This window comes from Eptesicus fuscus, chromosome 9 (assembly GCF_027574615.1).
Source record: "Eptesicus fuscus isolate TK198812 chromosome 9, DD_ASM_mEF_20220401, whole genome shotgun sequence".
In the NCBI taxonomy this organism is placed as follows: domain Eukaryota; kingdom Metazoa; phylum Chordata; class Mammalia; order Chiroptera; family Vespertilionidae; genus Eptesicus; species Eptesicus fuscus.
In genome coordinates, this window is record NC_072481.1 from 18,690,898 (window position 1) to 18,706,372 (window position 15,475).

Consider the following 15,475-nt stretch of genomic DNA (forward strand, 5'->3'; position numbering starts at 1 on the left):
CACCACTGCTGTCTACCAGCTGTCATTTAAAGGGCAGCTCCCAGCCTGCAAGGCTCCCCATACTGGCATTAATGATTTTAAAAACCTGTCCTTACATCCCAAATATTCTGACATTATGGGCTTTCTGTGTGCCCAGCTGTATTCTAGAACTTTACACAAGTTATCTCATGTAATCCTCACAACAACCCTATGAGGGAAGGGCTATCATTACCCCATTTTCCAGATGAGAAAACTGAGGCACAAAAAGATTAGTTCACTTCCTCAATCCACAAGGCTGGTATAGGCCAGGGAGAGATTGGATCTGCAGTGGGGCTCCCATGTGCACATCTGACCCAGAATATGGTTCCATTTATGTATTTGTTCATGTTGCTGCTGTAACAAATTACCACACACTTAATGGCTCACACAATACACATGTATTATTCTGTAATTCTGGAGACCAGAAATCCAAAATGGATCTCACTGGGCTGGAATTAAAATGTCCACAGGGCTGTTTCCCTTCGGAGGTCCTATAAGCATTTCCTTGCCTTTTCTAGCTTCTAGACGCTGCCTGCATTCTTCAGATTGTCGTCCCTCCCTCCATCTTCAAACCCAGCAGCAGGAGGTCAAATCCTCCTTATTGCTCTGATCTCCTTCTCTGGTCCCTTCTTCCATGTTAAGGCCCCCTGTAAATAAAGTGATGACATGGGTCCCCCGAATAATCCAGAACAATCCCCATATTTTAAGATCAGCTGATTAGCAACCTTCATTCCACCTGTAACCTTCATTCCCATTTGCCATATGAGGTAAAGTAACGTGTCACCAGTTCCTAGGATGAGGGCAGGGACACTTTTTTGGGGGGGAAGGGGCGGTTATTGCTCTGCCTACCTCAGTGTAATCACAGCTATCCTCCGTGGAGGACCCACTATGTGCTGGGCACTGTGCAAAGGCTTTACTCACCACACAGCAAGTGAGGGACAGATCACCGCTCCCACTTGACAGGTGAGAAAACTGAGGTTTTGGAGACAGAGGGGCTGCCAGGATTTCTCAGGGGACAGCCACTGGCCTTGGGTCCTCTGGGTCTGACAGGTCTGACTGTGGAGCCCCCTCTTCCCTGCACTGTGCTTTGTGAATAGAGTAGGGATTTATTTTGCTTCTGATCAGATATGGGGATGCTGAAGATGCCTTTGGAAAAGAGTGGAGCTGGCTGAGTCCCTCGGCTCAGTTACTATACCTCCTGCTCACTCCCACGCAGGCGGTCAGGCCCAGCCCAGTCGGACCCAGGTCATCTGAGCTAACTAGGCCAGCACCCCTCCCCACCTCCTTCCTCCTTGCTTTATTAGAAATTAGATGCATTAAAGAATTCTGCTGACCCCTTGTATCACAGCAGAACTTTGGGCCCCAGAGGCCCCTTACTCTGCCAAGGGCCTTTTCCAGAGGTGAAATTTGTTAACTCATTAGCCGAGCAGCAGCCGCACTGCTAACAACCCCTGGGTGTACAGACCATCTGTGCTTGGCATCCTGGTACAGGCAGCTGGGCCGTCATGCCAATAGGGCCTCCTCCTTCCTTTTCCTGAGCCACAGGAAGGTGGAACCTGCAGGATTGACAAGCTCTAATCTCCCTGAGGAGAGAGAGACAGGTACAGGTGGCACTTGGAGGGAAGCTCAGACAGAGACCTGGAGGGGGTGATCTGGGCAGGGAAAGGGGGACATCAAATGGCCAAGAGGGGGGAATTCAACTTTTCTGAGCACTTCCCTGTGTACCAGGCATTTATATGCACCCCTTGCCCAAACCTCATCACCTTGAGATACAGATGTTGTCACCAGTCCCATTGTGTGATTATGCCCATTCTGCAGATGAAGAAATCGAGGTCCAGAGAGGTTAAATGATCTGCCTAAGGCCTCATAGCTTAGCCCTTAGTGACCCCTAGGTCCATTTTCTTCCTCCCTCCACACTGTCTACATTTATTCTTCACTCTGTGAGAGTCCCCATTGTTCCCCCACTTCTGTTATCCCCCAAAAACCACCAGGAAGGTCCTTAGGAAAGAGAAGCGTCTATAAATCCCAGCCTTCAACAAGGGGGGGCCGAGAGGATTCCTCCTGAGAAGCAAACATTTCCAGCAGATAAATCATCAGCCTCTTAGCCATACCAGTGCAGACCCCACCCCCCTTCCCCAGGAAGTTTGTCAATCAGAACTTAGACCTGGGCTACAGAACCTGCTGAGAGGTGAGTGAGGCAGGAAGCAGGGGGAGAAATGCAGAGAGGAGAGCAGCACCCAAGTCAGGCCTTGGGGGGCTCTAGGATGGAAGGCAGGGGGACAGTGAGAGACTATTGCCCCCACCTGCACCTCCAGGGGTTAGACAAGATGCTGGGGTCCCTGACATCCTGTGGGTCCCTGACCCAAGTGTCTGGGAGCAGCTGGGGCAAATAGGCTTGGCCCAGGGAAGAGGCTGGAGATGGGGGTTAGGACTTGGTAGGAAGAGGGGCCTTCATTGTCACAGAGGACAGGCCCAGGATGAGGTGCACAGCAGGACCCTGGGCCAGGGAAGCTGGGAGAAAGCCAGAGGTGTGGGACTCCCTGGGCGATACTCTAGGGCTGAGTCAGTTCTGGTTCTGCTGCTGCCTGGCTGTGTGACCTTGGGCAAGTCTTGTGGCCTCTCTTGCCTCAGTTGCCTCATCTGCACAGTGGAGATGATTATCCCTGACCTGGAGGCAGGGCTGTTGGGCGGACTAAAAGAGGTGAAGGTGAGAAAAGCCATTCAAGAAGGGCCATCTTGTACACAAAGGGCAGTGCCTGGCCATGCACCTGGGCAGGGCCTAGACCCGTTCTACCTGCCTCTGCTCCCCGCCTTCTGGTCATGGGCCAGTCCCTGGAGTCCCACTGCTGAGAGCCCAGCTGGTTGGAGGAAGCAGGGTCATTATGCAAATGAGGCTGCTCCCTCCCTCCACCCCCCTCTCCTCCCAGGACACAAACACTGGGGCCTCACATTTGCTGGCCTGAGTTTCCCCAGGAATGGGTGGGGCCTGTAGCACCCTGGATTTACTGTCTAAATGCACATCAGCTCTGGCTGTCTCTCCCCAGGACTCAAGCTGCTCCCCAGCCCTACCACTGACCCTCCCCATCCTAATCCCTGCCCCCCTCGCCTGCTGTGTGACAACGGACAAGCACCTCACCTCTCTGAGCCTCATATCCTCCCTGTTATTTACAGATTGTGTGCACTGTGTATTACACACTCTTGTAGTTCTCAAACAGACATTTCTTGGCAGCCTCCTGTGTGCCAGCCCCTGGTCTGCACTCAGAGGGCATGGAGGTGGCAGTGGAGATGAGTTCCTGCTCTCCTGGACCTTCCATCCTAGTGGGCTTCCATCCTGAGGAGCTGGCTGGGAACATGTTTGTAAGTGGCCAAGAGCTGAGGCCATGCAGAGTGGGTAGGTCGTCAGCAGAGCCCAGGCCAGGCTGGCTGCCGAGGCAGGCAGGCCAGGTGTGACATATGCTGTGAGGGGCGTCACCATGTGAATATCCAGACCCACAACCCATGGAGGTCACGTCCTAGTGCGGGGAGTCCCAGTCCCCCGGCAAGACTCAGCTCCTGGTGGGAAGCCAAGACCTCCTGGGTCCCCTTGTCTCCTCAGCCCCACCCCCCACCCCCACCCCCAGGGCTCACAGGCCACACAAGTGAGGTTCACCTGGTTATGTGTGGCCCTGGAAGAGTAGCCCTCACTGTCCTCCCCTCCAGTTTAAGAACATCCAGCAGAATCACCTTGGGACAGGGTTGCAGTGGGGAGGCAGGCAGGCGGGCAGGCGGGGAGCGAGGAGGCTGGGGAGTCGGGGGCTGGGAGCAGGGAGATTGGAGCTTGGCTGGGGATGGTGTTGGAGTGGGGAGACTGGGAGCCGAGTCTCCTTATCAGAAGACTCTGCCTGTTCACCATTCCGCAGCCACTGCGGGGGCAGTGCCTTCCCCCACCAGAGCTGATAACAGAGTTTTTAATGATTATGATTATCACCTGAACAATTGGAAACTGCCACAGATAATTAAAAAGAGGTTTGGCTCCTCCTCGCCCATTTCTCCTCTCAGCTTTAAATCTGATGGTAATTTCATAGCGCACCTGGAAACAAGAGTTACTGAGAAGGACATTCTTGCAGAACGGAGGCCGGGAGGTGAATGTGGATGCGGACGCATAACTGGGGATGAGAGGCACACGTGTGTGCATGTGTGCATGTGTGCACATGAGGGTGCATGAGTTGGTGTGTGCATGTGTGTGCATGTGTGACCATGTACCTGTGCGCATGTGCAATGATTGGGGAGAAGGGGTGTCAGGGGCCAGGCAGCACCTCATAGGGCAGAGCACAGGAGGTGGGGTCAGGTGACAGAGGATGGCCCGAGGGTACTGGAGAGTGGGTGACGGGGTGCAGGTGCAGGTCTGTCCCTGGAGGTAATGGCCAGGGGCCTAGAAGCTGGCTGGTCCCCCACTTCCTGGCTGTTCATTTCCCTTCTCTGAACCTCTTTTTTCTCACCTGCAAACTGGGCAGTGACTGGCCTCCAGCACAGCACCTTTGGCCAAGAGGGATAAGTGGGTGGGCTGTGCTTCAGGGCTGCACGGGGTGAGGCTCATAGAGGGTTAGTTATTAGATCCATTCACCCCAGGGCGGCAGGGTAGGGGACCGTGTGGTGCCCACACAGGTGACAGGGCATGGCCGTGGGTGATGAGGACACAGGTCCTGCAGTCCAGGCAGCAGGGTGCAGCCCTTAGGCCTCTGCTACTTGACCCTCCCCGGAGACCCATCCATCCTCCAGGGGCGCTATAGGCTGCAGCTTGGACAGACAGTCCCCATCTGGCCCAGTGGTGCCATCCTGGTGTTGACCATGTGGGCTGAGAATTCACTGTGGACTGTCCCCAGGCTGCTCTGCCCCAGGCACCGAATACAGTCCTCAGCCCGCTCAGAGGCCTGTGCAATGGCTGGGCAGTGATGGAGGAGGCCACAGGGAGGCTGAGGGCCCTTCGGGGCCAAGCGAGGAGGAATGTGCTCTTTCCAGAGCTGGCCAAGACCAACCAGCCTCTTCTCCACCCCCAGTGTCCCCAGCAGGAGCTTAGGACCCCACACAGGGAAACATCAGGCCCCAGTGCAGAGCCCAGCCTACAGGAGACTCAGCCCAGGGAGAGCAGCAGGGCACTGGTGAGGCACGGCTCCTAGATGGCCTGGGTTCAGACCCAGGCCCCAGCACCTGTGAGCTGCGTGACCTTGAACTAGTTCCTTGACCTCCCAGTTGTCTCATCTTCCAAACCTGGAGGCTCGTGATGAAGTGTCCCTGTTGGGAGGTGGGCTGAGGGTCATTGTTAGCAGACAAACCGCAGGGCCTGAGGCAAGAAGGAATGTCCTGGTTTATCACGATGAGTTCTGTTGAAAAGTAGAGCTGCTAAGGGGTGTCGGCACATCTCTAGCACCCGAAAGGACATGTATGAGCTGATTCAGGACCAGCTCAGGGAATGCCACTGTCCCCATTTCTCCTGCCCACAGAAGCTGGCTGTCCCCAGGCCTGGGTGCTTCCTGCTGACCCCACCTCCCTCAGCAACCCCCTCCTCTGCCACCCAGGACTCAGAAACCTGCCCTGCCCTCCCTGGACCCCCACCATAAATTCTAGAAACAACGGACAACTGTCAGTCTGAGCTCCTGTCCACCTCAGTGCTAATTAGCTCTCACCTCTACCTGCAGCAGCCCTGCGCTCACCTGTCCAGCAGCGGTGAGGCAGAGCTTCTCACCTGAGCTGGTTCCTTGGGGCCGAGACAGCAGGTGAGGGTGGGGAGGAGGAGGACATGGGGCCAGCCTGGCTCCAAGGTGAAGGTATTTGCATCAGAAGGAAGCACTTAGATGATCAAGTCCATACCCTCGTTTTATTCACTGGAAACACTGAGGCCTGAAGAGGGCAAGGGACTCTCCCAAGCTCACACTACAGATCAGCGCCTTAGGCCACCCTGGGCGGTGAAATGAAAAGGTTCGTTTAAAGGAGAACACGCGGACAAGTTTCCTACAGAACGGACAGAGGGCTGGAAGGGGTGTGGTAACTAGAACTCGTGGTCCCTAGATGCCAGATTAGGGAGTTTTATTATGAAGACTAGAGGCCCGATGCACGAAATTTGTGCAAGAGCCTTCGCCCCGGCCCCTGCCCGCCGCCTCTGCCACTGCGGCCGGGGGCCGGAGGGGTGGGGTGGGGGACGGGGGAAGGGGGCTCTGCTGCCTCTGCCGTGGCCCCCACCCACTGTGGCTTTGTCGGGAAGGAAGGACGTCTGGTCTAATTAGCATACTATGCTTTTATTATTATAGATAACTGGGAACTATGATGTGTCCAGATTCCATCTGCTTCTCTCCACCCGCACTGCCTGCACCCTGTGCAGCCCCAGCTCTGACACCTGCAGTGGCCCCTGCCAGGTCTCCTGCTTAAAACCATCCAGGGGCTCTGCTGCTCCCAGAATCAACTTCAGAGTCCTCGTGCGGGCACGAGGTTGTTCAGGAACTGACAGCCATCTCCAGCCACTTCGTGGCCTCCTCCTGTCCCACAGTTCTGCATATACCATGGCTCGGCCACCCGGACTTGGATCATTGCCGGATGGTGTGAGGTCTTTATGTTCACTGTCCCCGTGCCTGGGACATCCCTCCATGGCTCAAGGCCGGGGGACACCCTTCTCATCCACAGACGTCAGCCTCGAGTCTTAACGCCTTCCCAGCCGCCCTGGGAAAGGACCCACCCAGGCACTCCGCAGCGCACCATCCTGCTTCATTTCCTTCACTGCATTGGACACGTTCAGAAATTATCCTCATCTGTTCATTGGGCGCTGATTATCAGTCTCCCCACAAGGCTGCAAACTCTGTGGGGCTGGGACCTTGATTTTTTGTGGGTTTTGTGTTTTGTTTGTTTGTTTGTTTGTTTGGAGGTGTGTGCCCTGCTGTATCCCAAGCCCACTGCAGGTAGCCAAGCACATAGTAGGTGCTCAAGAGACACTTGGTGAGTGAATGAATGATGAATGAATGAGCTGGGCCTGGAGTCTAGGCCTCCTCCCTCCCAGCATAGGATTCCCCCTTCTCCAGGTTGTTGGGGGGAGGGGCAGTGGGTTTAAGAGGAGCCAGCGGCTGATCCCTCCTGGCTGGAGGATTCTGTCTCCTAGCACCCTAGGGTCCTGGGCCTGCAGGCACAGACCTCCCACGTGTCACTCTCCCCTCCCCTGGAGGCCTCTCAGGCCTGGACAGACTCTGCACACCTGGGATCCAGCCAACACGCTGGGAATATGAAGAGCGATGGCCGGGGCTGGCTTGTCCATGGCCTGCCCTAAGGAGTCCCCAGTCGCAAGGGGGAGTCAGGGGCCTGCCCTTATAAGACGCTGGCCAGCTGGAGGGGACAGTCCTGCCTTTAAAACATCCAGGCTGCAGGGGGAGTCCCAGTCCTGTCTGAGGTCAGGAGTCCTCTAGGGGAGACCAGGCAGTGCCCAGGAGCCCCAGTCCCTGCAGACCCACACACACGCAGCTCACGCAGTCCCGACAGAGCCCATTGGGGAGGCGGCCCCTCTCGCAGGTGGGCGCCCCCTCCCTGAACTCGGGCACGGGGCACAGGGGCAGATGAAGGGGCAGTGCCTGGCACCCAAGCACAGGTCCCTCCAGGGACACAGACCCCATCAGTATCCTCCCCTGGCCTAGGAAGGAGGGGAACCTGCACCCCAGCCTCACTGAGCCCCCAACAACCTGTGTCAGTGTGGCAGCCCCCTGCCCCTCTCCAGGCCCGTCTCCTCGTCTGTGACTTGGGGCTGGGCCGGGGGACAGCTAATGCTGCCTCTGCCTCCACCCTGGAACCTTCTCTCTTGTCTCTGCACCCCCTCGCCCCCACCCCTCGTACCCCTGGTTCATTATCTTACAATTTTAGAAGCAAACTTGGCTAATTCCTTAGCTAATTTCACACAATGGGGAGGCCAGGTGGGCTCCCCGCTTCCACTCCATCACCCATCCTAATGCATCGTCTGACACTTCCAATTTGTTTTTCAATTCCTCTACCATCCGAAATGACGATTAAATTTCCAGCGTAAATACAGCTTTACCAAGTGAATTAATCACGGTGAGGAGGGGCAGGCGGGCAGCAGCTCAGGCATTAACCCTTCCGTGCCCACTGAGACCCCGAAGGAAGTCCCAAGGATCTGGGCCTCTGGGCAGCTGTCACTCAGAGCCTCATTAGGGTCACCTGACCCAGCCCCCTTGCCTTCTTACAGCCCTCCTCCTGTGGGGCGTCTGGGAGAAGAGTCTTGACCCAGTCACCTCCCCATCAGGGCAGAGTCAGGGGACAGCAGCCCCTTGTCCCCTAGCGTGTTTCCTTCCTGACCCCCTCCAGCCCTTCCAGGGCAGGTACCCCATGCCGACATAGGGCATAATGTGGGGTACCTAGGGTTTGACATTTGCCAGGTGACATATGGAGCCAGAGCTCCTGCAGGTGTGATGGCAGGGGCCCCCAGGATCACAGAACCTAGGTTGAGGGGGCAAGCTGCCCCCTCACACACAACCATCTCCATCACCCCTGTCTGCCGTGGCCACTCTTATCAACCCAACAACAGCCACATTTGACCTTGTCGCCCTTTTCCTCCATCTCATCAGCCCAACCATGGCCCCGCATCCAGCCCCGTGACTCCCGTGGCCTCCCCCATGATCTCCCCTCTTCGGCCCCTGTCCCCCATCTGTTCCCCACCCACCGGCATCAAAATGCAAGTATTGCCCCACCATTTCCGGGCTCAGGACCCTTAAGTGCTTCCCTCTGCTCACAGATTAGGTCCCCGCCCTTCAAGGCCACGAGGACTGGGGTGACCTGGCCCCCAGGGGTCCTCAGCCTCCCTCTTCCTGGCTGGGTTGACTTATCCTTATCCTTCAAGCTTTGCGGTTTCCCCCCGCCCCCGCTCAGAGAACCTTCTCCGATCACTGATTCCAAATCTAAATTAGTTAAATTAGTTTCTCCCTCCTAAGATTTTCCCTCAAATCCATTTCCTTTCCCCTAGAGCACTTAACATGAGTTATAATTACACACTAATTTGTGGGTTTGTTTAATAGAATCCTCCGGGGAGGAACCTGAGCTGACTCGATGCTGCAGCCCCTAGAACACGGCCTGGGATGTAGCGGATGCCAGTGTGGACTCCTGAATGAATGGATGAGTGAATGAAGGAAGGAAGGAATAACAAAGCCCTTCTGTGACCACCTGTGTCAGGCTGAGGCTGGCCCCTGACTCTGGAGTGATGAGTGGACATGGCCTCAGCTAGCTGGGCTCTTAGGACGAGTGGGAGTTTGCCCGGCGTTGACAGCGGGGCTGATATGCCCGGTTCTGAGAAGCACACCTGCCTCTGGAGGGCTCCTTCCCAGCCTCCCTGAGCGGAAGCCCTTGCCCTTTGGAATGACGGATGAGTGGTTCCGTTCTGGGTGTCACTGTGAACAGGTAAGAGCCCAAGCCTCGGGGTCAGCCCACCCTGGGTTGAACCTACGTCTGTTCTTGGCACTGTGTGATGCTGAGCAGGCCACTCAGACTCTCTGAGCCCCCACCTCCCGCGTTGAGAACAGATGACTTCTTCAAAGTCCCATCAGCCACGAGGGAAGTGGACATGCCACAGTGTCGCCCCTCCAGGAAGGAGAGCTACACCCAGGCACAGCCAGCCACCTGGGTCCACAGGGTGGGCCTGTCCCTTCCCTTCTCTGAGCCTCCCTTTCCTTAGCTGTCAAGTGGGCTCAGCGATGCTTGTCTGAGGGTTGAAACAAGACAACGAATAACACGGATACCACGGACAAAAACAATTTGCAAGGTGTTGGGTGCCATGCCCACGGCAGGGTATTGGTGATGCTGAGGGATGGGAGTTGAGATACCCAGGTCCAGGCCCAGCTCTGTCACTCAGCAGCTGAGTCAGATCCCCCTCAGTCATTCATGAACTCACCAACCTAGTCTACAGAACTTACTAAGCACCTACTGTGGGCCATGCTTTGCGCAAGGGGCTAGGCGCAGTGGTCGGCAAACTCATTAGTCAACAGAGCAAAATATCAACAGTACAACGATTGAAATTTCTTTTGAGAGCCCAATTTTTTAAACTTAAACTTCTTCTAACGCCACTTCTTCAAAATAGACTCACCCAGGCCGTGGTATTTTGTGGAAGAGCCACACTCAAGGGGCCCAAGAGCTGCATGTGGCTCGCGAGCCACAGTTTGCCGACCACGGGGCTAGGACATTGTGATGAACAGAGCCGTCTGTGAGATGGGGGTTACCTAGACGACCAAGGGCCCATCTAGAATGGCTCCCTGAGGCCAGGCCGAGGGCGGGGCCTGGGCAGGGCTGGGCAGTGGTTTGAGAAGAGAAGGCGGGCTGCACAGCGTCTGGGTGGGACGGGTGAGTTTCCAGAGAAGAGGGCATGTCCCCACCCCAGCCCTCCTGCTCCAAGTAACCTCCTGGTGGGTGGCTGCTGTGACCTCGTCTGCTCTGGGAGCCTCAGCTGGGGAAGGGGCCATGGGCCCGCCATTGACTCGGAGCCCGACCCCTGTCTGAGCAGCGAGCCCCCTTATCCCTCTGTTCAGTGGGGAAACTGAGGACAGGGAGGGAAGCAGCTTGCCGAGACCACACGGCAAACCGGGGAGGACTGGTTCCCACTGATGTGCGTGCTTCTGATGGAGAAACTTGAAATGACAATCATGACAACGCTGATCATTAAAGTGCCGGCCAGGCACGTGCCCAGCACTTACAGGGAGATGGATTTCGCCCTCGCCACCTCCCCTTGGGTGGATGCATGACTGGCCCCATTTTACAGACAAGGACACTGAGGTGCAGAGAGAGAAGGGGCTGGTCCCAGGTCACTCCATTGCAGCCCCTCCAGCCCCTGCAGCACTTTCCCCAGCGGGTGTTCCTGTGTCCGGGGTGGTTACTCTACTCACATCCGCCCTTCCTGCTGGCCTCTGCCCTCCAGGTGGCCAGTGGCCGTGTCTGTGTCGCTCACCGTGATCCCCAACCCAGCACGGTGCCCAGCATGCACCAGACGCTCGATGAAGATCTGTGGGAGGGTGCAATGAGAACCCTTAGTTAGGGAAACCAAGACCCCCGGAGGAGTTACGCCCTGGCCCGGGCAGAGTGCTGGCTCACTGGGTGACAGGGAAGCCACCGGGATGCCATGCAGGTGGAACTTGCCAGAAGCCCACTCTTTGGATGCCAGGGAAAGCTGCTTATAGGGAGGCGACTGCTATGAAACCGCTTTTGGGGTTGGGGTCGGGGGGGGCCAGTGCTGGAGAAACGACTGGCCTCTGGGTGCGGCCGAGCTCTGTGCACTGCCGGAGCGGTTTGGGGTGCTGGGAGCTCGGTCTGCAGCAGGTGGGTGCTGCAGAAGCCACCGTGTCACAGGGGCTGCCTCCCACTAAAACGTCCATGCGCACAGGGGACCTGGGATCCCCAGAGCTTCCGCAATGGCCTGCTGAGCGAGGGAGTCCCCAGCCCTGGGAGGAAACCGCCCTCCTCCTGCAGTGTGTCTCCACTGCCCCCTACTGACTGCATGTGGCATTGCGCCAACTGGGCAGGGGAACACTATTCAGAGCGCGGGTCCATTTCCCCTCCCACAGATCAGTCAGCACAGGGTGCATTGGCCCTGACAGGCAAGACATCGTGACCAGCACGGTGCACGCCTTCGGAGACTTGTCCCCATCTTTGCATTCCCGTGCGACAGCCAAAGAACTGAGTGTCTCCACCTAACAAGAGGCAGCTGTGTGTCTTACAAGTCAATGAGACCTTGCTCCACTATAAGGAGGCCCGCAGTCCACCCCTCATTGCTCCCGGCGCGAGCTCTACCTTACTCCCCGATCCATTCACAGTTCACTGGCTGCTCCGTCGCCACAGACTAAATTGCCAAGTTCACTTGCAACCCGTTGTAGATAAAATTAAAATGGGGAGGAGGAGAGGGAAGCGAGGGGCCGGCGTGCATACCTGAGAGCGGGCACGCAGCCGGCACTGGCGGGGGCGGGCCTGGGGACTGCGTTTACTGCCCACACTCTGATGTGCAGGGGTCTCGCTGGCGCATCTAAAGGACTGGCTGCTTCCTGCTCCCCAGAGCCAGGCGGCATGAGGATGGGGCCCAACGCGCCATTTTGTGAAAACAACCCGGGGAACTCATTCAGACTAAGGAGCTGGTCCCCAGCAAAGGGCCCGAGTTTCAGACATTTCCCCCAGGTCAGCTGTCACCCCAGCAAAGCCCGTGGAGAGGGGGCGTGGGCTCTTACCTCAGGTCCTCCGTTTCACAACTTGTCATTAAGTCCTTCATCACCACCCCCTCCCACCTCCCCTCGTTTGCTGAGCAGCTACTCTGGCCCAGCTCTGCTTTAGGCAGGGGGGTGGGGGAGAGCAGCAGCAGTGGGTGGAGAGACCCAGCCCCTCCCTCATGGGTTCACTGGGTGATGGGAGAGGTGACAGACACAGGCTGGGGGGAGCAGGGGGGGACACAGAACGGTGTGGAGCCAGGGGGTCCATTTCCCCCCTGGGAGCGGGGTCAAAACTTCAGCAAGTCATCAAGAGGGGCTTAGGGGAGGTGACATCTGAGCTGAGACCTGAAGTGAGTGAGTCAACTGATTCCTGGGGAAGTGGGGGCAGGGGAGGGCGGGTGCCATTATTACAGAGCATTCGTCACTATCCCAAGTGTCCCAGTGAGACAGGTCACGCCGCCTTCGTCATTAGGGTTAAACACGCGCCTGTCCTTAGGACCTTGGTTGGGCCCAGCACGCGGTAACACTCAGCCCAGAGAGCTGTGGCATCATCACCCTCGCACTTCGGTTCCTACTGTCTGAACGCACAAGCGCTTCCCCTTCGCCTCCTGCCTGAGTCTCAGAGACCGTCCCTGGGGTGTGTGGGGTGAGCTGCCTCCCTGGATGGAGCTGCCCCACCCGGGGCTGTCGTAGCGACTGAGCGCCCTGAGCTCCCACGAGCGGGGTACACCCCGTCCCCGATCTCGCAGACTCGGCAACAGCACCTGTGTCAGGACCCCGGGAAGGTCTAATGAATTACGGAAATCGACGCCTTCGCCAGATGTCCTCCACAGGAAGCCCGCCCTGCTGAGAAAGGGCCGGGGATTCCGTTTGAACTGCCCTTTCCGAGCAATCTGGTCCTCACTGGGTCGCCAGGAAGATGGTCTATTTTTGAGGACACCACCTGGGAGGGCTGGCTGGTGCTTGGCCCCAGGGCGCCCCTCCTGGGTGTCCCGGAGGGTCCTGGCGCAGAATGATGGCCGGGTTGTCCCTGAGGTTGCCCCTGCCTGGCTGCGCAGTGGGAGGGAGGGCATTCATGGTGGAGCTGACACTGATGGAGCACGGACTGAACTGAGTCTAAGGGCGACGGGTCTACACTCATCTCATCGTCACACCATGTGAGGGAGGGTTAACCTCACCTCTGGCTGCTCAGGTCAGGACACCGGGCTCAGAGCGACTGACCCGGGGCCCTCCTGCCCCTGCCCTTCCCCTGTCACATGCTGACCCTTGGCCCCCTCAGTCTCTTCCACCTCTAGCCCACGGCCTGGGATGCACCTCTGCCCCCAAAATGTGTTCAGCCGCCTCCTAAATGGGGGAGAAGCTTGTTAACATGCAGATTCCCAGGACCCTCCCCCAACCCTCCCCAGACCCCGGAACCAGAACCTCTGGGGGTGCGGTAGGGGCCGAGGAATCTGTGTTCACCCCCACCCTGGGTGAGTCTGCCCCATTCCAGCCTCTGGGAACCATGGCCCACGTTAGTTCACTCCTTTCCCACCTGCCCTCAGACCCTACTGCTCTGTGCCAGGCCCCAGCTGACCTCCACCCGCCTGCCGGGTGCCACCCTCCCAGCGCTGCGGCGAGCACCCCCACTGCCCTTCTGCAGGCGTCAGGTGAGGCTCCGAATGGAATGGCTTGTCCAGTTTGCCCTCGGCTCTGGCCCCATCCCTCATCCTCCATCCCTCCCCCAAACCAGCCCCACCCCTCAGAGCCAAGAGTGCAGATGGGCACAGTCTCTGGGGGTCCTGGGAGGGGAGGCCCCTGCAGACCCTCACCCGGCTCCCCAGGAGGGACTGAGGGGCTGGGTGGTGAGCCCCAAGCCAGGGGCCTTCAGCTTCAGGTCCTGCAGCCACAGGAAGAATCTGGAAACCCCTCAGGTGCCTGTCACTCAGCGGACCCGGCAGTGATGACCCGTCCGCAGCCCCTCTGTCCAGTCCCAGGCCCCGCGGCCCCAGCAGACCTGTGGGAGCCCGTCAGACAGGGCCCCGCGGGCGGCTCTTCCTTCCAGGACTCTTCCCGGCCTCCCTCGGGGCCCCAGTCCTGTCTGTGGTTCAGTGAGGGACACAACTACCCGCCAATATTTACCTCCTCGCTTTCCATGACCAGGAGACTGGGGTCTGATGGGAAGTTCTGGAACCCCTGAGTCCGAGGTCCCTGAAAGCTGCCAGGCACACAGACTTCATCCGCGTCACCTCGCTGCACCCTCACAACAGCCACTGTTGCTACTCACCCCATGTTGTGGATGAGGAAACTGAGGCACAGAGAGGTTGGGTCTGGCCCACAACCACACACGGCTGCCCTGGGTGCAAAGCGGACAGTAAACTCTCACCGCCCGCCCACCCACCCCCACCCCCACCCCCACCCCCCGCCAACCCCCGACCCCCGTGGCCAGTCCTCTGGCGCCCCCCTCTGCCCAGGCCTGGAGCCACCGCCAGCCCCTCAGGGATCACGGGCACACCTGAGGGAGAGGAACCGAGTCCAACCGCCCAATGGATGCGTCTGCAACGTGGGTCCCGGCGGCTGGGCCCGCTCCAGGGAAAGGCATTTCAGAGCCACTAAATCAGGGCCCGGCTCCATCTGAACCCGTGAACTTGTTCTAAAGAGCGCGCTGTACCTCCTCTCTGCTGTGTAAATTTTGAAGTGGCCTTTGGCCAAAAGCAATAAAACTCTGACCTGGAAAAGTTAAAGGACTTTGAAATTAGGAGCCGGAGTGCTGGCTGATGTCTGGGTGAGAAAGGAGGACCGCGCAGAAGGAGAAAAAAAGGTAACATAATAGCAATTTCCCCTTCCAGCCCCTTCCAGGTTTCCATTAACCTCCCAGCCAGAGCCCCGACCTGCAAGTGGAAGGGGGGGAAGGGGTGGTTGGCAGGAGGGGATGGCAGGAGGGCTCAGCACCAGGAGGGGGGCGCGGGCAGGAGGGCCCAGCTCCAGTAAGGGGCACTCACAGGTCACTTTGCCCTTGAGGACTCCCAGCCCCCTCCAGCCAGGGGGCCATGCAGCCAGAGCAGAGGAACAAAGGGCAGCTGCCGACCCTCCAAGGTCCCCCTGGGTGAGACGCCCCGAGTCTCCTTGGGGGTGACCGCCCCTGCCCTGGGCGCGGCTTTCTGGGTCTCAGAACTCCCAGCCAAGGGTTTTGGATAAACCGTTCACATCCCAGACATCGAACCTGACAGAAATTGGCTTGCGGAAGTCTGTGTGGATTCTCAGTTCCTCATTTGTTC

At 58.0% G+C, this 15,475-nt stretch overlaps 1 long non-coding RNA gene across 3 annotated transcripts; it reads right to left on the minus strand.

Annotated features, from left to right (window-relative positions):
• Nucleotides 1–406: 406 nt before the first annotated feature.
• On the minus strand, nucleotides 407–12,533 carry LOC114233952 (uncharacterized). 3 transcript variants are annotated; one of them, XR_008557001.1, is made up of 6 exons: nucleotides 12,240–12,533; nucleotides 10,911–11,026; nucleotides 5,709–5,953; nucleotides 3,986–4,087; nucleotides 1,484–1,574; nucleotides 407–665 (listed from the first exon to the last, which is right to left on the minus strand). It is a non-coding gene; the product is annotated as an uncharacterized LOC114233952 (long non-coding RNA). The 3 variants fall into 3 exon arrangements; XR_008557002.1 differs by lacking the exon at nucleotides 1,484–1,574; XR_003620161.2 differs by lacking the exons at nucleotides 10,911–11,026; nucleotides 12,240–12,533 and adding an exon at nucleotides 10,118–10,183.
• Between the last annotated feature and the right edge of the window lie 2,942 nt (nucleotides 12,534–15,475).